The sequence below is a fragment of the Protopterus annectens genome, chromosome 15.part0, assembly GCF_019279795.1.
Source record: "Protopterus annectens isolate FY-2018-M chromosome 15.part0, PAN1.0, whole genome shotgun sequence".
Taxonomy (NCBI): Eukaryota; Metazoa; Chordata; order Ceratodontiformes; family Protopteridae; genus Protopterus; species Protopterus annectens.
In genome coordinates, this window is record NC_056749.1 from 589,898,440 (window position 1) to 589,924,705 (window position 26,266).

Below are 26,266 nucleotides of genomic sequence, written 5' to 3' on the forward strand. Positions count from 1 at the left end.
GGGCAGCATTATCCTTTAGCATGAGGGATTTTAAACTTTCCACCACGGTCATAAGTAATGTGAAGTTTGCTTTTGAAAAGTTTTTCATGGTGGTTTCTTTGACTTGGGGTGGGGGCAGAATGTGGATATCCAGAGTGATTTGTTTATGGTCAGATCTAACCAGCAAGGGGTTGACCTCCAGTGTGGAACACTGGTCGCCCATGTTGGTGATGACCAGGTCCAATGTGTTGTCACCTCTGGTGGGGGTAATGACTAGTTGATCCAGGGTGTTTGAGTTTATAAATTCTACGAAATGTTGGGCAAGGGAGTTAGTACTTGAGTAGTTCTCCCAATTAATGTTTGGGTAATTGAAATCACCCAATATCAGGGTGTTTGGTAGGACCTTTATGTTTCCCAGTGTTTCCAGAAATGCAGAATGGGGGTCCTGGGACATGGTGGGTGATCTGTAGCAAGCTACAATTTGAATTGCAGTTCTGCCCGTTGTTAGGTGTATGTAGATGATCTCTGAAGCATCGTGCTGTGCCACTAACCTGGAGGTGAGGTTATCCTTGATGAATTTTTGTATTTCAGTCTGGGTTTTGTGGCCGAAATGTATGGTATGAGTTTTAGCCTGGTAGTGCTGGGGTGCTCTCTGGAGCCTTAAACCAGGTTTCTGTTACTGCACATATATCAATTTTCTCCATACTGAGGAGTGCCTTGAGTGCACGCATCTTGAGGTTTAGACTTTTGGCATCGAGTAGCATTACCCTCAGTTTTTTGTTATTTATGCTATTTACGATGGTGGGTTTGCCTTTTGAGCCTTGCCTAAAAAGGCACTATGGGGGTGGCAAGAGCCTTGGCCAGTATTCGAAAGCCTAAGGGTGACGGGTGCAAGCCATCTCTAGCAAAGCAGCGTGGCTTGTTGAGCATGTCATGCCAGGCTGACAGACACTGGATCCCGTTTGAATGACACCAGAAGCTTAGCCAATTATTGAAATTGATAATTTTTTCTTTATACCGTGGTATCATTCTTGGTGAGGGCAGGATGCCTGTTAGGTGGAATTAGCTAAAGGCAGCAAGAAAATGCAGAAAAATTATACTTAATCACACCAAAGTCTCTCTTTTGTCTTTCTGGTGCTGTAGAACTCTGCAGGGCACCAGGCAGGAGCTTGCTGAGCTGTATACAAACACACAAACCTTGCAAATGTGGGTTTTATAGCATTAACATAATGAGGCTTTCTGTATTATCTTTAAATGTTAATGGTCTCACAGATATATCCAAAAATGAAAAAGTAGTGAACTATATTAAAAATTTAGAGTGCAAATAGCTGTGCTGCAGGAGACACATTTGGAAAGAACTGAACATGTGAATTTGATAAAGAAAGGTTTTTAGGATGGTTATTCAGTGGAATAGCTGGGACAAAGGATTAATCAGAGCTCCAATAGTGATAGAGGACAATAAAAAAAAATATATAATGATGGTAGATTTTTAGGACTAAGGGGCTACTGACAAGGGAATATGATTACACTGGTATGTATTTGTATTCCACCTAACACTACTGTAATGGAGCTTAAGAAAATTCTGGGTGAAATAATGCTATAATGGAGCTTAAGAAAATTCTGGGAGAAATAATCTGTTTTCAGCAGGGAATATTACTTATAGGTGGAGACTGGAATTTGATTTGCAGCAGTGAAGATGTGCATGCTGGGTCCATAAGGGAAAATATATCAAAGGAGAGTAAAGACATTTCTGAAAATATTTGGCATAGAATATGCGAATTTAGTAGTAGGAGTCTGGAGTGAATTTACATATTACTCCACAAGACACAAAAACTAGTCTAGGCTAGACAGAACTTACATTTTACAGGAACATGTGCATTTAATTGAAAGTTTTGATACACATCCAGTAACCATATCAGATCACTTCCCAATAATAGCTGAAATAAAAATGCAGGGTAATGAAATAAAAATGAGACACTGGCACTTTCCCACCTGTCTGTTGAAAAGAAAAGAATTTAAGGAATGGGTAGTTGAAATGGTTCGGAAGTTATTAGAGAAGATAGAAATTTCTTCTGAAAATACAGCTAGGATGTGGGATAAAATTAAAGTGGAGTTTAAAAATAGGATGGAAATGAAAGAGAGATATGGTTAAGAAATAACTAAAATTATTTAGAGGTACTGACAAATGTTAAAGTATTGCAGAACAGTGAGAATTTCACAGAACAAGAAGAGGTGCAATTGCAGAATGCTAAACAGAAAATAAAGGATTACCTTGATAATATGCATGAGTTTAGAAAGATCGCTGTTAAGCAACTGTGTTTTTATAAACTGCAGAGCGCAAAAACTTTTGGAGCAACGACTTAGGCAACAGGAAGTAGAAAGGGTTGTTGCAAGGCTTAGGAAGCCTGTAACAAGGAAAATAAGAGATCCTGTAGAGGTACTAGAAATATTTCAGAAATTTTATGAAAGTCTGTATAAAGCAGAGAAATATGGAGATCAAGAAAAGGTATAAATTGAGAGGTTTATGGAAGAATTAAATATGCCACGGTTAGAGGTAGTTGAGGCTCAATTACTTACACTTATGATAGGAGGAGATGAGATAAAAATGGTTGGTGATGTATAACCAATCCACAGGAAAGTCCCCAGGAATATATGGTATTTCTGTGGAAGTTTGGAAGCTAAGAGGGAAAAACTGCTAAAGATCTGGAAGGCTTTGTTTAACAGTATTTTAAGAGGAGGAGAAGCACCAACATCCTTGAAGAAAGCAGTGGTGGCTGTGGTAACTAAAGAGGATAAAGACCCATTAGATCCAGCTTCATACTGGCCCATTTCAATACTAAACCATGATTATGAAGTGTTAATGTCTAAAATGATTAAAAGAATGGCAAAGGTGACGCCAAACTTGATGGATATAGATCAGTGTGGTTTTGTGGAAGAGAAAGCAAGCATTTGACAATATTAACAGAACATTGATGATCCAGAGGGAAGCTGAATGTAAGAAAATATCACTGTTGTTGGTGGGTCTTGATGCAGCAAAAGCATTTGACAGAGGAAGGAGTTTGAAAAGGGCAATGGAAGCATTTGCATTCACTGATAAAATTATAAGGTTGATTGAGGAGAATATATGGGGGATCAGAGGTGAAAATTAAAGTGGGTTGGTTCCTCCCTGAAAATTTCTGTTTGAGCAGTGGAACCAGGCAGGGGTGTCCTATTCCCCCCTCCTTTGTTATTTGCACTATATTTAGAACCATTGGCAAAGAAAATAAGAGACTCAGAAATTCAAGGACTTAATTAGTATGGTAGTCAAGAAAAGCTGGCTGTGTTTGCAGATGATATTATTTTATACCTGATAAAACCAGAAAAGGAAATTTCAGTATTTTGGAACATTTTGAGGCAGTTTCAAATCTTTTCAGGATGCACAATTAATGAAGCTAAAACAAAGGCAATAGCAGTAAATTAAGTACCTACATACGACTTGGTTCAGCAGTGTCCATATTTATGGGGACATGATAAAATGAAGTACTTAAGAGTATGGATTAAAAAAGGATTCTGGTGTGGCAGCTAAGGATATGTGAGAAGAGACTAAACAAAAGATAACTCTAAAACTGAGAAATTTGAAGCAGTGCCATATGGATAGCAAGATAGACGCAGTTAAAATGTTTTAGTTCCTGTAGTTTTATACACTAGCCAAGCACATTTTTATCAACCAGAGGAGAAGTTGTAGATGGCAATTAATAAAGAGCTGAAGGATTTTATTTGGGGGGGGGGCAGCTGAGTCAAGCGGGATAAGCTGATTCTTCCACTTGAAAAAGGTGGTTTGGGATTACTGATTTGAATGGATATTTCAGAGCTGCACAGTTAAGGCTTCTGTACATAGCACAAGCAGAAACCTATAGTTCAAAATGAAAAGGGATAATGATGAATCAAGGGGGAAGCTCAAGAAGCAAGGAAAGACTGCGATTTAGGTTGCAGATCCTTAAGAAGAATAAAAATAACCCATACAGAATATTATATTCATAAAGTATTCTAAGAACTAAGCTAACATGGGAATGGAGAAAGGAGATTCTGCCGATAGGGATAACTACAATTAGGGATTCAGGCAATAGGCAAGAGGGGGCTGGAATTTGTTGGGAAAACTGGCAAATGAACCAAGGTATTGGGAGCAAATAACTAGAGAGGGAAAGGTAATAGAATGGAAAGAGGCCAGAATTTATTTTGACTGCAGGCTAGAGATTGCCTTCCCTATCAAGGATTGATATCAGAGTATTGGCAAAGAGAAAGAAATGGAGGGGATCCTATACGAAAGACTAGCACTGGTAGAGGTTTTCGTAGAATCTAGAACAGAAGCTGCTGTTAAAAAAATAATTAGTAGAGTGTACAAAATATTGTATGATAACTATAAAAATAATTAGAGGCGGTTAGAAAGGACTGAGAAGAGAGACTGGATAAGCAATTCACAAAGAACCAGTGGGGGATATATGTATGTCTCCCAAATATGCAACAAAGTCTGGATGATTTAGGATCTTAGCTTGGGAGTGTTTAAGTAGTTTCATACCCCAATTAGACTCCAAATAGTTTTTCCTCAGGTAGACGGTAAATGTTGGAGGTTTGATGGGGAAGAAAGAGGTAACTGGGAACATATTTTTTAGTAGTGTATATGAGTTGGCAGACTTTAAAGATTCCATGCAGACTGTTCTGTCAGAGATACTGGGTGAGTAAACTGGTGTAACTAAGGAAATTATTTTTTTGAGCTATGATACAGAGTCAGAATTGTTTGGACATAGTAAAGCCTTGCTGAGTCTAATTATGGTGACTGCCAAAAAAGCAGTTTCTAGAAAATGGAAATCAAAGTTTAAACCAACTTTACTAGAAATAGTGAATATAGTAACAGAGATCAAACAAATGGAATTAAGATCTTTAGAAAAGGGTATGGGCAAATAGCATAGAAAAAAATGAGAATTGTGGGAACAATACATGCAGAGCTGGAACAAGGTTTAAACTAAGGCAGGATTTAAGTGAGCTATGTAATGTTTGACTGACAGTGACTGGATATGTTATAAGTGATGTATAATGTTTGCAACTAAAATTATGTCAATATGGTTTGTTTTCATTTGCATAAATGTATGCTTGCCTGCGTCATACATGAAAATTTAAGAAAGATATTTCTAAAGAAACTTCTTAGCAATACCTCTGGGGAAAAAAACATTTCTTATCACCCATCCACTTCAGACTAAAAACAGTGAACAGTAGGATTTTACATATGTAAGTAACATATTTTCATAAAGAAAACTTTCATCTCGATACAGCATCACCAGATATGCATAGCTGGACACCACCACAGTGCTCACTGTCACACATCTCACTTGTTGATAGTACTGCTACTGAAAAACAGAGTAATTTTTTACGTAGGACTGTGTCCAAATATCCCCCCCCCCCCAGGTTCTTATATGACTGTGATCAATGCCACCTTTATATAATAGCATCTAATTAAATCAGTCAACACTGACTTTGTGAAGCATAATAATAAACCAAGAGATCCGTGTTGAGCAAGACATCTTTGCTAGATACTAAAATGCCCTCAAATATTTATTGTGGTGGCTATTTTCTTAATTATGGTTGTGTATATATTAGTATAGGCTCGAAGGCAGAAAGATCCAGATGTAATATGAGAAAAGGATTCAGGGGTACACCTAAATACTGAAATGGAGCTTATTCTATAGGATTACCTTTAGGGTGTAAAGTAAAAGAAGAGTTTAGAAGTTGAGGTGCAGAGCCATATAATGTGAGCTGTATTTTCAGTTCAGAACTCCAGTGAAACATGGTGAACGTATGAAAGATGTGGGGAACAAAGTATCATGTTTGTGTAAAAACTAGAAGGGAAATTTGATTTTGACAATGTTAGACAAGTACAGAAAAAAGGAGACCACAAGTTAGAGCTACACTTTCACTTTCAAAAGAAACATGAGGTAGTTTTGTCCATACAAAGTATAATCTTTTAATGGGATCCTAACAGGTTCATTTGAATGACCACAGAAGGTCTTATTGTAAAACTACAGCTGAAGACAAAACAAAGGTGCACAAATAATGTCACCATATCAACTGATCTTCAAGAGGGACACAGACAGTGCTGTTTCATCATCTGTCTTGGGAGCTGGTGTTTCTTCTTGACCTGTAACTCCAGTGCTTTAGGCAAGCACAATTCCATTGTTCACTGCATGACACATTTGCTTCACCATAAGGAATGACACTGCCATGGTGCGTGCCGTGACACATCTGCTTCAGCATAAGAAATCGCATTTCCATGTTGCGTGCTATGACACATCTGCTTCAGGGTAAGGAATCACACTTCCATGGTGCGTACCATGACATATCTGCTTCAATGTAAGGAATCATGGTTCCATGGTGCATGCCATGACACATCTGCTTCAGAATAAGAAATCAGGCTTCTATGGTGTGTGCCATGACATGTCTGCTTTAGAGTAAGGAACCACGCTTCCATGGTCAGTGCCATGATGCATCGTTTCAGTGTAATGAAGTACTCTGGACTCAAAATCCTCAACTGGGGGTATAGAATTATGGACTTGTAAACACTTGGCATCAAACTTCATTTTCAACAAATAATTTTGCCCAGAATAAAGATAAAGAAGTATAGTTTAAAGGTACATATTTTAGAGTGCACTCTCAGCCCATTTGATGCTTACATGTAATAAATTACTTCATAATTTTTTGTATTAAGGTAAGGGATGGGGAAATATATTCCCTGTATTCTGTCAGAAGATCTGTGGAACTTCCTTTTCCTTGAATTTGAAGTAGCTGGGGGACTGCTTCTCTCTCTATTTTTCTGGCCATGTGTTGCTGGCATGATGTGCCTTTTCTATAAAAAGGCCTTTTGCTCCTAGGGCAGTTTTCTCTGAAAGGGAGGAGTGACAACATGGTAAATTTCGTAAGCTAAAAACCTTGTTTTCATTTCTTTTCTAATCAGTTTATAGTTTCATCAGCTGACCAGCTAAAAGTAAACTCTGAATGATTGGTGCATCTATCCATTAGCATGTCATATCCTAAGGACATGCCTCAGTATCCACTTCAGCTTTATTAAGGTAGTTTTTACGATGGACCAGTAACAGTAATGAAAAGCATGTATCATAAAGTACATACTAAAACAAAATAAACCAGTAAGAAAATACTGTAGTAGTAAACCAAGATGAATCAATAATAGGTGTGAACAATACTTCTGCAAATAAAATAATATGAAAGAATAAAAGAAATGTCGAATGGATGAAGTAAGGTCTGGACACTGAAAAAAGCTTGGAAGTGGTCATTCTCATTCTCGTGGAAAGGCTTCTCAGATCTGTGGAAGTTCACCAGTGTAGGTCAGTCCCACAGCCAACAAAGTAGGTTTCACAGTGTCGATCTCCGTATGCAAAAGAGTAGGACCCAGAAGTGCCCAAGCACACCTGTGGAATGACCAGAAACCCCTGGGGCAGAGCACAAAGCCAATGGAGGGTAATACAGAACTATGTGCTCTGTTGTGTAGGCTTACAGGTAGTTGCTAGGCATGAGGTCATGGAGACCATTGAGGATCGCACCCCCATTTCCCAGTTGCCAGAGAGCACTGTGCAGTTATGTGATTGCTCAGAATAACACAGTAGGTAAAGTGAGTAAAACCCTGGGCTACAGGAAGCAGCTTATTAACAGCTTATGGCCTTAATCCTGTGTGCTAACTGCCAGACAAAAAATTCTTTTGTAATCCCCTGACTGGTACCCAAACCTTGTCAGTGATGGTGAGAGTACAAAATCCTAACCACTGGACCACCAAGGAGCTCCAAGTCTGGTAAGAACAAATATGCCAACTCCAGGATTTTGAAAATAATGCGGAAACAGAGTGGGACCCAATACAAGTGCCAAAGAACAGGTAAAATGTGATGGCAATGTGTTGTCTTAAATAGCCTGACTGCAGAGGTTTTTGAAACTGTAAATTGATAGTGTCAGTGTCAGGGAGTTGTAGGTGAAGGGCATTACAGTACTCTAGGCAAGAGACAACCAGTGCATTAATGAATGCCAAGACATCCATTAGTAGGACAAGGTGTTTGTTCCTGGATATGTCCCATAAAATGGAAAAATGATAATTCACAACAGCTGATACCTGATCCACGAATGTCAGCTGGTTGTCAAGGTCCACACCTAACTCACACAGATTAACAAATTCACACTCGTTGTCCCCCTTAGATACATGATGGAAGTGTCAGAGCTGAAGTCTTTTTCTCAGAGTAGCATGAATTGCAGCGTTGTCAGCTTTGTACATTTTCAGCTTTAACTGATTAAAGACCAGACATTGATAAATGATCTTCAAATCATCAGCGAAAGAATACACATTTTGTCAGATTGTCCTGAGGGAAGGAGGGTAACACTAGATGACTTCATTATAACAGTAGTATGCTAGACCTATCCTCCTAATCAGATCATGTAATGGATACATAAAGATAAAGAAAAGTAAAGAACCCAAAATCAAGCCCTTCTCATTTCAGAGGGAATGGGGCAGAGGAATTTAAGCTTGAAGACACCCACTGGATGGATCTAGAGATGTAAGGTTTGAACTATTCTAGCATCATAGAAGAGGAACCACAGTAAGATTACAGTGGTTTGATCAAAATGACACGAATAGTGTCAGATGCTGCAGAGCGAGGTCCAGCAGGACCATCATGTAATAAAATCACTAGTCTCTTGCCATCAGGACATCATTTACTACCTGAATAAGAGCCATCTTAATATTATGGTGTGACTGAAACTCAAATTGATGAGGATCCATAGGCTTGTTAACTGTAAGGATTTGAGCTGCCCATAGACATCTTCCTCTGTAACCTTGCCAAAAAAGGTAAATTAGAGACTTGATAGAAACTCTCAGATGCATTAGTGTCCAGAAAGGTATTTTGAGGATTAGAGTAACAATGACCTTCTTTATGGCAGTTGGAAAGACACTATTCCTTAATGAGAATAACATCTAGTTGATGATTGGGTCTAGCACATCCATACAGGCCTGTCCCAGCCTAAGGGGCATATATCCGCCCTTCAAGTCTTGGAATGCATGTATGCAGTCACAGTTAAGTACTAATCACATTTGGAAGTAGCCAGCATATTCCAAGAGGAAGCACAAGTTTTGATAATGACTGAAGTAATGGCCATGTGGTATTGAGAAGGAAAGGCGGATCTCCTAGCCACAGCCTTGAAAGCAATATACTTAATGGCTAGTTTGCACTGGTAAGTCTTATTGAGTGCTGAGGCAGGCTGGGCTGCACATCCTGTCCACCTCAGAGTAGCATGGCTAGTCAGTTAACTGTAACCGATGTCTCCATGGATAAATAACCTGCCTTCCTACAAGATATTGCAGTCTGGCATTTGTCAAGATGAAGCTTGTTGTATCCCAGACTTGCTTCTGGTGGTGGCTCCAGGTTTCTTTTTGTGCCAGGGCATAAAAGGGGCACAGTATGTAGCTGGTGGGGCACACACATAGGCATTGTGGGAAAAATACCAAAACACTATACCAATAAAGTATAGAATACATGATACATGGTAGCAACTCACTCATAATACATTTTTTAAAAATGAAAGACCATTTTCCTATAAAATAAGAGTGAGTGCCATAATCTTACCAATCCTGGAAATGTTCACAACACAAAAAAACCCTACTAATTTGTCATGCTGAATGATTAAGGTTTGAATGAAGCATTGGTATACTACAGTGGAACAAGTCAAAGGTGAAGCTACCAATACAACAGAGGTAGAAAAATGTCATATACAAAGACATGTTTGACTTGGTAGAAAATATTATTAATCCACGTTCAAGAAGAGATATTTATTTTGTTCTGTGCTGCATTGTCAGGAAAATATTTTAAACAAATACAACATTCAGTATAAAACACAAATCTTCCCACTGCAGACACTAATGAATAGCAACTGAGTTTAAATGTCTGTCAAAAGTTCATTGAACCTATGAACCTATGAAGCAAGAGTGGTCAGTAACAGCTCTTGGATTATAATGATAGTTTTGACACCTTAGGAAGAATGTGAGGCGGGTCTGTCAGCACTTGGACTAAAAAACTAGAAGTCTTAAAACATGCAGTTCAGCTAGTTTATTTTATTGAGCTTTTACAATGACTGCAAAGAGGTAAGAGCTGCTCTGAGAACACTAATGAGTAATTCAAGCAAAAAAGTGAAAATGAAAATAATTTACAGTTGCTGAGAAAGATGCCTGTGACTCACACTACTGCTGTTCTATTTACATGGAAGTTAACAAAAAAAGATTTCCTTATGACTAGCATGACTCTTATAAACGGGGCATAAAGTGATTCTGGGGAAAAAACCTCAATGATCATCTTACAGCAGCAGATCTATTGACATATAATCATACCCACTTAATGAAAAAATAGTGGCAACCATAATTTATTTATCCTTTTTGTTGATCAGGTTAATCCCACTAAGCCAGTGGCCTCTTTTCATAGGAAACCTAATGTGGTATTCATACTGACTTGTGGAAATTTAGCCAGGACACCTGGGAAATTCCCCTACTGTTTTCACTGTGAGTGGGAACCATTTTGGAGGAGCACTTCCTGTTTCTGTTCCAGGTGCAGAGTTGGCCCGGAGAAACAGGAAGGCAGATGGAGAGAGAAGGAGATGATGGAGTAGTGAAAGAAATGAAGGAGAAAGCAAATACTGAGACCAGAGAATGTGTGCAGGATTTAGAGGAAATATTTCAAAGAAACCTGTGTGATGGAGATGACTCAGCAAATGGTGGATGTATTATTGCAACCCTCCATTCCGGAGGGTTGTGGGATGATTTACTTAAAGAAATGGTGGAGCAGACTGAGCCAGAAAATGAAGGAGATATTTCTTGGACATTATGAAGAAAATACAACAGGAAGATGCAGAGATAATCCTGAAGAACAGTGGTGAGATGAAAAAAAAACGTATGCAGAGAAAGTAAAAGAAGGCAAAAATGGAGTAGCAGAAAAGAATGCTGAAAAAATGAAAAATGGAAGTACTTGGAAAAGATTCATAGTAAAGAAGACAAAGAAATGGTCAGGCATGAAGTGCAGGACAATTTAATGGTTCCTTTGGGTGTAAAAGCACATTAGGTAAGAGCATTTATTCTTGAGACATTTTGTGATAAATATATATATATATATATATATATATATATATATATATAAAATCTACATAATCATACTGTTTTTTTTAATGGAAAATTTTCCTGGAGAATATGGAAAAAAAAAAGACTGTAACCCATGGACTCTTAATGTGATAAAAGCATTTAACAAATGATTCATGTACAATTTCAAACAGATGTAGAAAGGTAGACTTTGAAAGATTTATGTAAAGAAGTACTAGACATTGCAAAAGTTTATGACAAAAGGGGTTTATAGGCTGGTGCCTGGGAATGTAATATTGCGTTAAAAATAGAAAGAGAAAAAAATGATACCTATACCAAGCATAATACATGTGGAGAGGAATGGGGTATAGTAAAACACTGGGGACAATCCAAAACATTTTTTTTGTGGAAAAGTAACTGTGACAACGGAAATGTTATATTTGTGGGGAAATGGAACATAATGCAAAAAAGTGAATTGAAATGTTAGAAATGTAATAGAATTTGACATTTATGGATGGATTGCGAAAATGAAAATAACAGTAAAAAGAAGGGAGAAAATGAACAAAGACTAATTAAAGACATTTTAGAAGCAGTAGAAACAGAAAAAAATTAGATGAGAAAAAAAATAAAAATGACACAGAAGATGGTTCTGAAATAAGTGATGAAGAAGGCAAACTGTGAAACAAAGGGAAAACAATAATCCTGTTGATAAAAGTCAGAAAAAGAAAATTGAAAGGAATAAATAGAAAAGGAAATGGGTGGAAAAGAAAATGTGTAACTACAGATTGGGTCTTGGTATAATGGTTAAGGTGTTTGACTCTGAAACACAAGATACTGAGTTTGAGTCTCATCTTTGGAAAGAAGTTGGTGAGACTTAAAATAGTTTATTAGAAAGGCTGGCCTAGTAATCCGCTATGAACCTTTGAAACCATGAATCTAAAGAAAAGGGAAAACCAAACATTTTAGAGTGCTTTCTGTAAATGTGAATAGAATTAAGAATATAGTAAGAAGAATAGAAATGTTGGAGTGGTGTAATGTGTGTGATGTAGATGTAATTATATAGAAGACAAGATTTTTAACAAATGAAGCAAGATTACAAACAGAGAAACTATGGGGAGGAAAGATAATCTGGAATATGGAAAATGAAAAATGTTGTGGAATAGCTGTATTCTGTAGAAATACAGTAAAGATATTAGATATAACTAGCAAAAATGGGAATATTAACCATCGTAGATTTAAAATGGAAAGAAGTACATAGAATTATAACATTATATGCTTATACTAACTTTAAAGAAAGGGAAAGCTTATTTCATCGGGTTTTAGAGTATATAGTGTTAAGTATGAATATTCTAATTACAGGAACCTTTAATTGTTGTTTGAGGCAAGAGTAGAAAGAAAGGAAATGATATAAGAAAAAAATAGACGTTATAAGATATCATAAGTTAAAACTATGAGACAAAAATTCCTGGACTTACAAAAAGTGGTATTCTTTGAACTGAAATAGATTATTTTATAGTATCAGAAGGTTTAGTTATAGGAGAAGGGGTGGTAGTTGAAACAGAGTTTTCTGATCATCTTGCAATATGGCTAGAGATAAAAGAAAACAAGGAATGTATAAAAATAGGCAAAGGAATAAAAATGATAAATGAGAAAGCATGGAATGAAGAAGGAAAGAAATTAGTTAATACAGTTATGGAAAGATCATATTACCATGAGAGCACTTTATAAAACTAATTGATCTGAATGGTGGATGATATTTAATATTTTATTACAGTGGCAATATGATGTGAGAAAAGTAGAGAAAGAAAAATACAAAACAATGTACAATGATGCATTGTAAGATTTAGAACATAATGAGAGAAAGTACTTTGACAAAAAAATGAATTATATGTAAAAAAAATCAAGAAAAAATACAGCAATTGTTAAATAAGTAAAGATGTTTTTTACAAGGAAAAAGAGAAGTAGTATCAAATTACTTAAGCAGGAGAGGGGTTTCAAGAATTATTAATGATAGTTAGAGAAACTGTGGATGATATGAGCAGAAAAGAAGAAGCAAAATAGTAAAAGTAGTTTCTAAGTGCCATGACTTAAATGCAGCTTTGGTCCCCCACCCCCAAAAGAGGAATATACCCATAGGTAATGCAGGCTGCTAGAGTGGTTAAACTTCATGAATCAGGTTATTATACTGTAATGTAAGCATATGCATTATGTAGATGAATGTTTTACAGTCCTGTGTGTAGATATATAAACCAAGCAATCCCCCCTTGTGTTTACACATTTCATTGGGCTTCTGTGCAGTTTCCCTGCATATGTGATTACTAACAGTGTAGTTTCCAGGCTGTCTACACAGTGAAGATGCAAATGAGGTACAAACTCAGTAGTTTTGTTGAATCACAAAAAAGAGCAGCCATATAGCGACAACCATATAGGGATGTTCATTTCATGTAAGGACTTCCACAGTTTTTGTTTTCACTGGATGTCAATGGTGAAATCTACTGACATCGGTGTGTGTTGCCTGTTTACACTTTCAGAGGTGAACATGTGTAGGGCTGGGAGGGGTGAAAGTGGACATAAGCAGTGACCATTCCAAAGTACTATTTCCTTCTCATTATTTGTTAGTAAACTGTGCAGTCTCTGTCTGGTGTTAATTTAAATTTTTTTTTCTTTACCATTGTGCGATGTGGTGCTTAGCTCAAGCAGAACTATAGGAATAAAGGACAGGTTTATCTCTCTTTGTCATATGAGCATTCTTTAGGCAGCACGTGTATATGTAGGACTGGAGTATAGATGGCTCTAGGTTCTGTGTATATGTAGGACTGGAGTATAGATGGCCCTAGGTGTGAGTACTGGATGTAGAACCTTCTGTTCACTTTTTATGATCCATGTTATGTATATGGGATATCAGGAGAACAAAGGAAACAAATAATTTTGCAAAGGCTCATCTTATTTATGCAGAGGTACACAGAGGTACGCAGAGCTACGCGAAGTTATGCATAGTGCACTAATGAGCATTTAGCAGGTGTACTCAAAAGGTGCTAATTACAGCATAAACAAGCATGTCAATCAACCAATCCAACATCTTGGAGCTATTCAACAGTGTATAAAGCATCCATGTAGCCTCCATTCTATTTTTTCCTCAGTACTTCAATAACATTGGAGTACAGACCAAAGGAATTTTTACTGACACAATACTAGGGGCTGCTACAGCTAGTCTACATCTGTATGTGCTGCAGGCTGAAGCCAATGCTGCTGGTGATGGTGACTATAGGCCTAGACGGAGAAGGACAAGAGTGTTCAGGCCCAGGGTAAATTTTCAAGGGCTACATGACTTGGAGATTGTAGAGTTCTACAAGGTGGACAGGGACACATTACGGGAACTCTGTGAACTCTGCCACCCTCAGTTCAGAGCCAGAGCCAAATGAGGGGAATCCATCCCAGTGGAAACTAAGGTATGTGTAGCCCTTAAAATATTAGCTATAGGTACTTTTCAAAGACCAACTGGGGACATGATGGGGATGTTACAGGCATCAGCATCCAGGATCCTCCAGCAATTCCTGGATGCATACATGCCAGTGAGCACATATAGTTTCCCAATAGTGTTGAAGAGAGGACAAGCAATATGTAACTGTTTTCCCATGTAGCTCACTATCCTGAAGTACTGGGTGCCATGTACATATTAAGGTACCATCTGGAGAGCAGGGTAGAATCTACGTTAACCGCAAGGGGTACCACTCCATCAACTGCCAAGTCATGTGTAATGCCCTGGGAATTATCTTGAATGTGTGTGCTGGTAACCCTGGCATTTGTCATGACTCCCATATCTGACATTCATCACAGCTGTACCAGATGTTTGCTAGGGGGGACATCCCAGAGGGCCATTTACTGGGATGCTGGCTATGCCCTGGAACCATAACTGATGACACCCATAAGAATTGCACACGCACACACGGAAGAATGCCATAATGAGGCACATGCTCAAACTAAAAACATCACAGAGCATGTGTTTGGGCTGCTGAAGTCATGGTTCAGGAGCCTAGATATATCTGGTGGAGTCTTGCGGTATAATCCACACACATATACACTGATATTCACAGTATGTGCTATGCTGTACAGTCTGATCCTGAGGAAACAGCTGCAGCAGGATCAGCAAGGGGAAGGGTGACACCCCCCCCCCCCACCATTGGCTAAGTCACCACAGCTACAGTCAGAGGAGGACTCTGAGGAGAAACCTCCAGCTGCTGTCCCTGTAGGTAGACTTAGCCATGCTCAGTATGCCCTTGCTTTGGATAATAGACAATGCATAGCACATTCACTGGGCACCTAGGGACCTAATACATTTCTCCTACTCGCATACATATAGTAAAATAGATGCCAGGCAACTCACACAACCTTTACCTCCCCATGTATTGGCAGTTTACTGCCTGCATCACACAGAGTCAGCTCTGAAATAAAGGAGTGTCAACTGCTGCATTTGAAGGAACGTCCTGAATCTAGAAGAGGTATTCTTTAATAATATCATGGCATATAGTTTTGTGTTTCATAACATGGTACACTAAGCAAGTCAGTAGAGTAGATTGATATAGAAATGACCTTAACATGTGGCAGCAGGGCCTTATGTTACTTATATGTGTCCATTAACAGGCATGACAGATTAACAACAGTCATATATTTGAAGATTGCGGATATTCACTGCATGGCCTCAGTTTAGCACCATACCTTTGTACTTGTAAATTATTCTAGCACAAAAGTTATGAAGTGATGATACACATTACAGTTTCAGACTTCAGGCTTGTTTTACTCATAACAGTAACTGAGCTTTATTTCCCTCCACCCAAACAAAAGGAGTGTACTGTTAAATGTACAAATCACAGCTGATGGTTTGATAGCAGTGTACATTCTGATGCAGTTGACTGCACTGCTTTGCTGTAAAAATGTTTGTGTGGCAAAGAGGACTAAGGCATCCCCCTGTATTCTGAAGCTGTTTTGGTTTGAGGGTTCAAATCCTGACATACGCATCAATCTGTGATGCGTACTATCATTTTGTACTGTGCTTTTACAAATTTTGCGTCTGTGTCCCTTATTTATATAAACTTTTCCTTCTCTCTCCTTTTAATTCCAGTTTTGTGCGAGGTGCTGCATTCCTAAAACAATATTACTGCACACAGGTTTGGCTGAGCTTATCTTGCCTTGTTTGCAAAATGCGCATCACTGCTGAAACAGGGAAAAATAGAATTCCCTAGAAGAAGACAGCCAAACATAGAAAATGGATACATTCAGTTACTGTTCTTAGCTATTGCAAAAACCTGGCCTGTAGTACAGATGATACTGGGTTATAGTAGCAGGTATATGTTGGATAATACTAACTGTGACGCAGTAGCAATGCGGCATGTGTTTGCAGACTGCTTACCTATGGGCAAATAGGTGCATCTTGCATGAGCATACACTTTAACTGCTGTTCGCTGCGCTATTGAACTGTATATATGATGCCTTATTATTGGTGTTTATTGTACATTTCCTTTGTGTAGCATAAAAAATACATATGTAAGCATTGCAAAATAAGGGCCTAATCTAACTGTACTTCATACATTTACAGTACATGCATGTGTCAGCCCACCCTCCTCCAAGCACTCCAACCCTAGGGTCTCAGTAATTTTACCACACACATATTAACCACACTACAAAGTCTACTATATAATGATGAGTGCTTCCTCATGGACAAGGCTAGTTGGTGTTGATCATAACTTTGCAGTGTAAAAGTTAAACATCCAGCTATGCTCAATAAGGGTGGTTCTGTTGTCACACAGCTAGGCTTCTAAGCAGCCTAGTGGCATTCAGCTAGTAGCCTCATGTGATGCTATGAAACCATCTGTCCAGGCAGCCCTCCCAAGTTGTTGTTCTCCATATGGCCTGCTGATGTCATCTACCATAAGTTCACCTGCTCTCTTTTATAAATCAGACTTCTGCTGAGGCACTTGAATTAAGTACTGTGTTCTGTAGTCTGTGCATGAAGATAGGTAGAGGTTCTATTCTCACTGCAGTCAAGTGTGTGTGTGTGTGTGTGTGTGTGTGTGTGTGTGTGTGTGTGTGAATAATCAGCAGAGTATATGCGTTATCCTGCAGTTATTTCTCCAGTGGCCTATATTGCCAGCATTTTGATATATCACAAGCCTACACATCCATTTCTTGTAGCCCTGCCAACTTCTTGTCTCCCACATGGTCTGTCATGTCATCTTCTATACGTTCACCCACAGTCCTGTAGAAGTCAAACTTGTGCCGTGGCGCTTTGCATTAAGTTCAGTGTTCTGTAGTCTGTGCATCTAGAGAGGAAGGGGTTCTATTCCCACTGCAGTCGTGTGTGTGTGTGTGTGTGTGTGTGTGTGTGTGTGTGTGTGTGTGTGTGTGTGTGTGTGTGTGTGTGTGTGTCTGTATAGAGGAGCATAAGTGTGTATCCTACAGTTAGTTATTCAGTGGCATGTATTGCCAGTTTTGTTGGACTTGCACAAACCTACATATTCATTTCATGCAGCCCTACCAACCTCTTGTCTATTATATGGTCTGCTAATCTCGTCTGCTATAACATCACCTGCAGTCCTGTAAAGTCAGACTTGTGCCATGGAGCTTTGTGTTGAGTACAGTGTTCTGTAGCCTGTGCATGTAGATAGGCAGGGGTTCTATTCTCTCTGCATATGTGTGTGACCTGTTGGTGGTCATTAAACAGAGCATTTTACAGCAGCCTATGGGGCACTTTTCTCTTGCCTTCAACAGAGACTGCTGATGTCATCAGCTATATCACATTATTGGATATGTAGTCATCCCCTCAGGCCATGGTTACACACTGGCCTGAAAAACAGGTAGCTAGCACCTCATCCTATATAAGACAGACACCAGTAGCATTCCTTTTAATGTATGCACATAGTTCATTCATTGGTCTTTATGTATTGTTTCATCATGAAGGGCAAGCCCTGTGGTATGTCCAGCTGCTGCTTTTACTTAGTAAAGAAAAACTCAGTTCTGCTGTTTTATTCTGTTGCTCTAATTAATTTTGGAAAATCGTGTGATGGTTTTGACTCTGTTGCCTATGTAATGTAATGTAATGAACAAAGAAGTGACATGTTCTGCTTTTATTCTGTTGCCCACACTATACATTGGAGTCAGACTGGCTGAATCCAGTTCTGTCTGAATATTGATAACTAAACATCATGACATCTATTTGCAATGGTGATGGACAGCTTGACACAGAAGATCAGACAGGAGTCCCTGTGGACTATGATGTTTGTCGATGACATTGTGATCTGTAGTGAGAGTAGGGAACAGTTTGAAGAGACTCTGGAGAGATGGAGATATACCCCAGAGAGGAGAGAAATGAAGATCATCAGGACTAAGATAGAATGTATGTGTGTGAATGAGAGGGAGGATAGAGGAATGGTGAGGATGCAGGGAGTAGAGTTGGGGAAGGTGGATGCGTTTAAATACTTGAACTCAACAGTTCAGAGTAATGTTGAGTGTGGAAGAGAGGTGAAGAAGAGAGTACAGGCAGGGTGGAGTGGGTGAAGAAGAGTGCCAGGAGTGATTTGTGACAGACGGGTACCAGTAAGAGTGAAAGGGAAGGTCTACAAGAGGGTAGTGAGACCAGCTATGTTATATGGGTTGGAGATGGTGGCATTGACAAAAAGGCAGGAGTCAGAACCTGAAGGTGGCAGAGTTAAAGATGCTAAGATTTACATTGGGTGTGATGAGGATGGACAGGATTTGAAATGAATATATTAGTCCGCTCAGGTTGGACGGTTTGGTGACAAAGCCAGAGAGGCGAGATTGCGTTGGTTTGGACATGTGCTGAGGATGAATGCTGGGTATATTGGGATAAGGATGCTAAGGATGGAACTGCCAGGTAAGCGGAAAAGAGGACGGCCTAAGATAAAGTTTATGGATATGGTAAGAGAAGATATGCCGGTGGATGGTATGGCTGAGCAAGATGCAGAGGACAGGAAGAAAGGAAAACAGATTATCCACTGTGGTGACCCCTAGTGGTAGTAGCCAAAAGAAGAAGAAGAGAAGAAGAAGAAATGTCTTTGTGGAGAAACCCCACCTGTACACTTGAGGCAGGAGTGTACAGTAGGAATATGTATTTGAAGGTTAGTGTTTCTGGACTCAGTTTGAGCTTTAACTGCGTTTCTTTGTATTACCTGCTCTTCTCTGGCTTGTGTGTACAGGCCTTAACTCTTTGCGCTTATACATGCAGAAACGCCAATACACTTATTTTCCAATACAGTTTGCTGCTGCTGTGTAGCAGAGCAGATCCTCAACAACTCTAACTAGCCATCAGAACTGCTGTTACATAGAAGCAGCAATTTAACCACTTACCTTTCAACAACAGAAGTATAAATCCACTTTAATAAGGACCTCCTAATGTACACCCCATAGGTTAGTCCCTGAAAGTAGCACTCGCATCACATATCCCCCTCCTTTTTGCATTCTCTATGCAGATACCAGGTTCAAACCTCCCATTATCACTTGTCATTTTCCATCTGTTTCTCCTGCTAGCCTAGTTGACATGTGTTGTTGACCCAGTGCAGATAATGTCTCATGTGCACTGACAGTCCTGTACTCCTAAATCACTGAAGTGCAATTTGGGAGAGATCCACCTATAGTAGGAATCTGGAATCAGTGCTCTCTTGCTTTCAGAAGAGCAACACTAAAGGGGTTGTCCACTGACACACCTTGACGCCTACTCATAATACGCACCCAACACAAACCATCATATGCAGAGGTACTCTCCAGAAACTGACCTAAACAGCAGACATATCCAAAACACAATCATGCTACATCTAACACTACACTCAAAGCAGACAATACACATATGAAATATTAGCACCAGTGTCTCACCATATAAGTGCTTAAGGCAATGTACATCTATTCCAAAGGTTTTCCTAATAGTTGACTGTATAGTGAGACATATAGATGTCCCACTCACCAGCTTAAACAAGGCTAAGTTTAGTGTTAGCTGTTTTACACAACTAGTTGTCACATCACACATGCAGTCCAGTCTCTCAACAAGTCCCACTCTTAATCCATCATACTTCATGTTGGTTTGCACAACTTGAGAGGCAGTGGAAAGAATTTACATGCATCTCAGACACAAGGACATAGGCGACCTCTAAACACTATATCTGTTCCAGTTAGGTGTTCTCAAGGGTAGCTTGGTGGAATTCCAAGACTGTGACCAGAGACATAGACATAGTCACAGCTGTGCACACATACTATCTTGACTTGGCCAAGGCCTTCAACACAATGCAACATTCAGTCTCAGTGAGAAAATAACCAAGGTGAATATCAAGTCCTGTGTTATCAGGTGGGTTGCAAATGGGATCACAGACCAACAACAGTTGGTCAAAGTGGGAGACTTCACCTCAAGCAGCATACCTGTCACCTGGGTGGTAACACAAGTGTCAGTGCTTATTATAGTGCTCTTATTTGCCATATACTTCTCAGAAGTCCATAACAAAACAGAGGGACTGTGGCAAACCATCTTTGTGGTTGACTGCAACTTAGATCTTATTGAATTCCATAACAGTGTCAGCACTGTTCAGACGGGCCTTACATGCACTAATGACTGCTGACAAAGTCATGGGTGTTACAACAATTGCACAAAAATGCATCAGCATCCCCTGTGGTAATAACAGTGTTCCTGCTTATTATAAAATAACCAAGAATATACTACTCTCCAATTCTGTAGTGATAGAACTTGGAACACATGTCGATTGTAGCCTGTGTCTACTGTGGTGAGGAAGGCATTCTACTTCTTAAATGTGAGTAGCAAAGGCATTACAGAAGTAGCAAAATATGTTATCAGTCCCCTGTGCTCATCCCTCATCGGGCTAGTTAATGAATATAATCCTCTCTTTGATATGTATTTCCGAGACATCTGCAGCAACTTGACAGACCTCAGAAATTTCTGACTAATAAAATATCAGAGGGTCTCTAACATGTGTCTTCTATGGACAGACTGATGTAGCTGCCACTGTACGGCATAGATAATCTGCATCAAAACTATCTGTGGCTCTAATGGGATGAAAATGCTGCACATCTGTAAGTCATATGGGACTAGAGTCACCTGTTCCAGGGACCTCGATGTACACTATGACATACATAGGACATGCTGGAGATACATATATAGCTCTCAAATGTTGTCACCCTTCTTAAATAGGCTTCAAATCCATGTCAAGCAGAGCACCTCTATTACCCTGTTTAAGCACAGGCTAGATGACTTGATGCGAAAACATTATTTTTTTTATGGATCACTGCTGCTTCTGTCCTGGACATGGTTGGTTCTTGCTAGACAAATCTTGGCCATACATTATATCTGCCATTGAATATTATATTGTGATGTAATGGCTACACTTCTAAACACCATCAGGTCAATAGCCTAGTCACATCCTATGAACCTCAGAACCTATGGTGATGTACATGTGAATAAGAACATTGTACTGTATTACCATTCTGATGAGATTTGTCTCCAGTGCTGACATACAGTCCTGAGGACTGAATCTGATGGGTTGACTTTAGATGTGCACCCATTAGTTTGTACTAAACAATCCAAAAGAGAAAGTTATATATATTAATGAGACACATTTCATTTTTCTGACTTCACGATCCCTATAAAAGCATCCACTATAAAGTAGTGAAATGATTATGCTAGCAACTGCCTAACTGGCTAAGTGCAATATAACTAATGGGTGCAATTATCAGTTCAACAGCACAAATGGAGATAACATTTTCATGTTAATGTAGATAGTCACCCTGTGCATCAGGCACATAGCTTTAGTATCCCTGAATTAAAAAGATAGAAAACTGGGTTATGGCACAGTTATCATCTCTTGCACAGGGTGTTGTGTGGGGGGCAGGAGGCCTAGGCTGACACAAAAGGTTGGTGAGAGTGTGTATGAATAAGGAAGGGAAGCAGGCAGCACTGAAACATTTAACTGTTGTTTGTATGTCTGTAGGTGTTTTCAGTGTGACATAGTTGTGAAAGTGTTACAGGCAAGCTCAGTACTAGCTCTATCTCAGTGTGTCAGACAAGTGTGAGTCGTGGATGGTAGAGATGACAGTTTATTGTTGCCGCCCCTGATCATGAGAACTGGCTCTGCCAGGAGTTGCATGGTGTCAAAGGAAAACACAACTTCAAAAAAGATCAATACATGGCAGGTTCAGGTTAAGGCACTTTAATTCTTGCAGCAAGGAGACAAAAACTTGCTAATACAGAGTTTGTCTAACTAGAATCAGGAAGTGAAGCCATTCTTATACATTTCTTACAAGACATTGCCTACTAAGCTGACGTAACAAATCACAAGTTATTTCATAGCAGCTGTTTGTCCATTATTTTCTGCTGACACTATCAAGTTTATGAAAAAACTTCCTAAGAAAAATAACGTGGCCTTGGAGACCACCGGTTAGATACAACTTCTCACTATGTGATGTTACCATTCAAGGTACTATGGCTAATTCGAGCACAAAGCAAGTACAGATTATAGTTCATTTCTTCAAGCAGTCTTTGTTCAACTGTATCTATCTTTTTCCTCAGCTGCGCATGTTCTCATAACACGAACAGAGCAGATTGTTCAAGTTCAATAATGTTATAGAAAACAGTATTGTTCTATTCATTATTTTCCTGACCTAGCAGATAATCACCTGCATCTCAGTAAATTTCCAAAAGGCATAAACATGAATTTTGCTGTGCTAGCAAATACTAGGTCAGAGAGCATCTTGCAGTTTCAGAAAGCATCTCGTAGTTTCATACAAAACTAAGCTGTACATAAAATAGAATGAAATGTGTTAACCCTTTTTGCTTCTAATAAACAGTAAACACATACATTAATACATATTTTTCTGACATTTCCCCCCTGTTAATACTTTTTATTCCATTTTCAAAAGCATAAACAGTTTGCTTCTACTCCTAACCTCTTCCGTTCAGGATTTGCAGTTAAGAGAGTCATTCAGTTTAAAGTTATGAAAGTGTTTCATTTTTCAACAGTTCTTCAAATTCTGTATTTTAATGAAAAGTCTCAGAAACTGACATGTCTATAAAATCATTAATTAATCTTTTCATGCAGGGAATACCACAACAAATGCACACTGCTAATAGGAGTAATCCCACACAAATGGCAATCAGGATGTTCATTAGGATGGTACCCCACCCCCCAAACAAATTCTGGAAAAAATCCGTCAGTGGGTTTGGGCCTGATTTGGTCATGGCTGACACTTGCTGAATTACCTCAAGGTGGTCGTTTATCTCATGCTGGTTGTCGGGAATATACAAACAGCACTCCTCTTTTATTAAAGCGCTAGTACCGCCTTTCGCCGCTAGGGTGAAGTCGAGCGCCATGCGATTTTGAAGCACCACAGTTCTCATAGCATTCAGTTCATCAGTTAAAATTGTAAGCCTGTTTCCTACCTTTCCTGTAATTAGTGTTCCAGATACAGATTTGCTGTATCCAGGACTGTTTGTAAGCTTCTGAGCCCCATAAGCCTTTCTGTGTTAGAGGGAAGCCTTCTAGCTTATCAGTGGGAGTGGTAAGCATTAGGTAACCTGTCTGCCACATAAGGAATGGTTCTGGTCCAGACTTTGTAGTTATTGGCCGTTTGGGCAGTCTTCCATCTCTCTCAACTTTCTGATTTGAAGGCCTGCATTTGCACTTGTTTCTGTCCTGTAACTCCTGGGCCCATCTCATTTGCTCACTCAAAAAAAAAAATGTATCTGCTTTTACTGTATTTGTGTTTCTTCCTACTTTATTTTGCTTTTGCGTCATCTTAAAAGTACTCAATTTTATTTATTACTGCTTGGTGTAACTCATTCTAAGCCTTTTAGTTTAAGCACTTGGGCTTCAGACCAGTTGTTTTACATTAAGAAGGTTTGTGGTCTGCACTGTAGTGGCAGAACAGGTAGCTTATATCCTTCTAAGTTGGGAACTGCTGATTGAGGGCTCAGTGTCTGTTATTCTAAAAGTGTATTAATTCTGGTTTAAGCACTTGGGCTTCAGGCCAGTTATTTTACATTAAGAGGGTTCATGGTCTGCACTCTTGTGGGAGGAGAGGCTGGACTCTGCCCTTCTGAGCTGGGAATTTCTGGTTAAAGGCTTATAGTGCCTGCTTTCAGCTTCTTACTGAAATTGGTACACCTTGTTTGCTGTAGCATAGACTAGATCCAGACCTGCTGAATCTAGCTTTGTTTGTATAACTTGAGCACTAATCCAGGCATTCTTTAAAGTATTCAATTGTATTTATTACTGCTTGGTAGTAACTTGATTAAAGTGTAGCTATCATTCTTAGTCTTTTGGATTAAGCACGTGGGTTTCAGACCAGTTGTTTTACATTAAGAAGGTTTGTGGCCTGCACTGTGGTGGCAGGACAGGTAGCTTACATCCTTCTAAGTTGGGAACTGCTGATTGAGGGCTCAGTGTATGTTATTCTAAAAGCGTATTAGTTCTGGTTTAAGCACTTGGGCTTCAGGCCAGTTATTTTACATTCAGAAGGTTCGTGGTCTGCACTCTTGTGGGAGGAGAGGCTGGACTCTGCCCTTCTGAGCTGGGAATTTCTGGTTAAAGGCTTATAGTGCCTGCATATTTGAACTGTTTCTTACTGAAATTGGTACACCTTGTTTGCTGTAGCATAGACTAGATCCAGGCCTGCTGAATCTAGCTTTGTTTGTATGCTTGTTGTTTGTTTGCTTGTTATTTCTCTGAAACGCTAATTCCACCTAAAACGCGGCTTTTCAGCGCTTCTGTGGATCCCTAGTGATATCTGCATTGCTTACTGTACTTCTTTCCTTGTTTCACTTGAAAGAAAGTTACTGTTTGTTGTTTTTGCCTATAACACATTGCATTTAAGTTACCTGGCACTTGCTCACTAAAGCAATTATATAAGTCAGCACTAAAAAATTAAAAGCACTACACCCTCACAAACTCCCCCTGAGTACCTTGTTCCCCATTGGCCCTTTTTTTCAATTATAAAGGAATTCCCAATACTATTCTAGCATGTCCAAAGGTCAGTTGTCAATCTCCTCTCCGGTCCAGCTGGTGAATCTGGCAATCTTGAGGCAATGTTACAACTGCCTCATGTACACAGACAACCCTCTCCTCCTCCCAACAAATCCCAACGCATGTGAGAGATGCAACCATATAGCCAAACTGGAGGCTAAGCTCTCTCAACTCAGTATTGGCGTAACCAGTCAGGAGGTGAAGGAAACCACACTCACTACAATTCCAGTCTCACATAGACCTACCACGATAGCAAACCAAACACATAAACACACAAAAACATACTCGGAGGCTCTAAATAAAACTCTGCCTAAGCAGCAGAGACCTCCAAAGCAGACACCCAAGCAACCGCTACCCCAAAAAAAAAAAACACGTGCAACACATAGCTCACAAAGCCAGTGTGCCGAACAGTCACAGCCCTTAAGGCTAAACAACACACCTAATACACTTGTAATAGGTGACTCTATCGTCAGGCACACTGACGTCCCGCTCACCAGGCTGAACAAGGAGAAGGTCATGGTGAGCTGCCTGTCGGGCGTTAGGATCCGCCACATAACACAAGCACTCAGGTCACTCCAAGGCAAGTACAAATATGACTCAGTCATTGTCCATGCTGGTGTGAATGACCTGAGACGTACCTCCCTGGACTACATGAAAAGAGACATAGAGGAGCTCTCTGAGCATGTAGCCCAGGCCGGTATGACCCTGACCTTGAGTAGCATCTTACCCTCACCAAGAATGACGCCACAATATGAAGACAAGATGATCAATTTCAACAATTGGCTTAAGTATTGGTGTCATTCAAAGGGGATCCAATGCCTGTCAGCCTGGGATGGCATGCTCGACAAGCCACGATGCTTCATTAGGGACGGCTTGCACCTGTCACCCCTGGGCTTTCGGATATTGGCAAAGGCTCTTGCTACCCCCATAGTGCCTTTTTTAGGCAAGGCTCAAAAGACAAACCCACCTCCATAGGTATCTCAAGGGATAAGAAACTAAGAGTAATGCTATTCAACGCCAGAAGTCTAAACCTCAAGATGCACGCACTCGAAACTCTCCTTAGCATGGAGAACATCGATATCTGTGCAGTAACAGAAACCTGGTTCAAGGCTCC

General features: G+C 39.5%; 1 protein-coding gene across 2 annotated transcripts in view; it reads left to right on the plus strand.

Moving 5' to 3' along the window:
* The window catches only part of LOC122789938, a 354,444-nt gene that overhangs the window by 29,496 nt on the left and 298,682 nt on the right, over positions 1-26,266 (plus strand). The gene's annotated exons all lie outside the window — the stretch shown is intronic.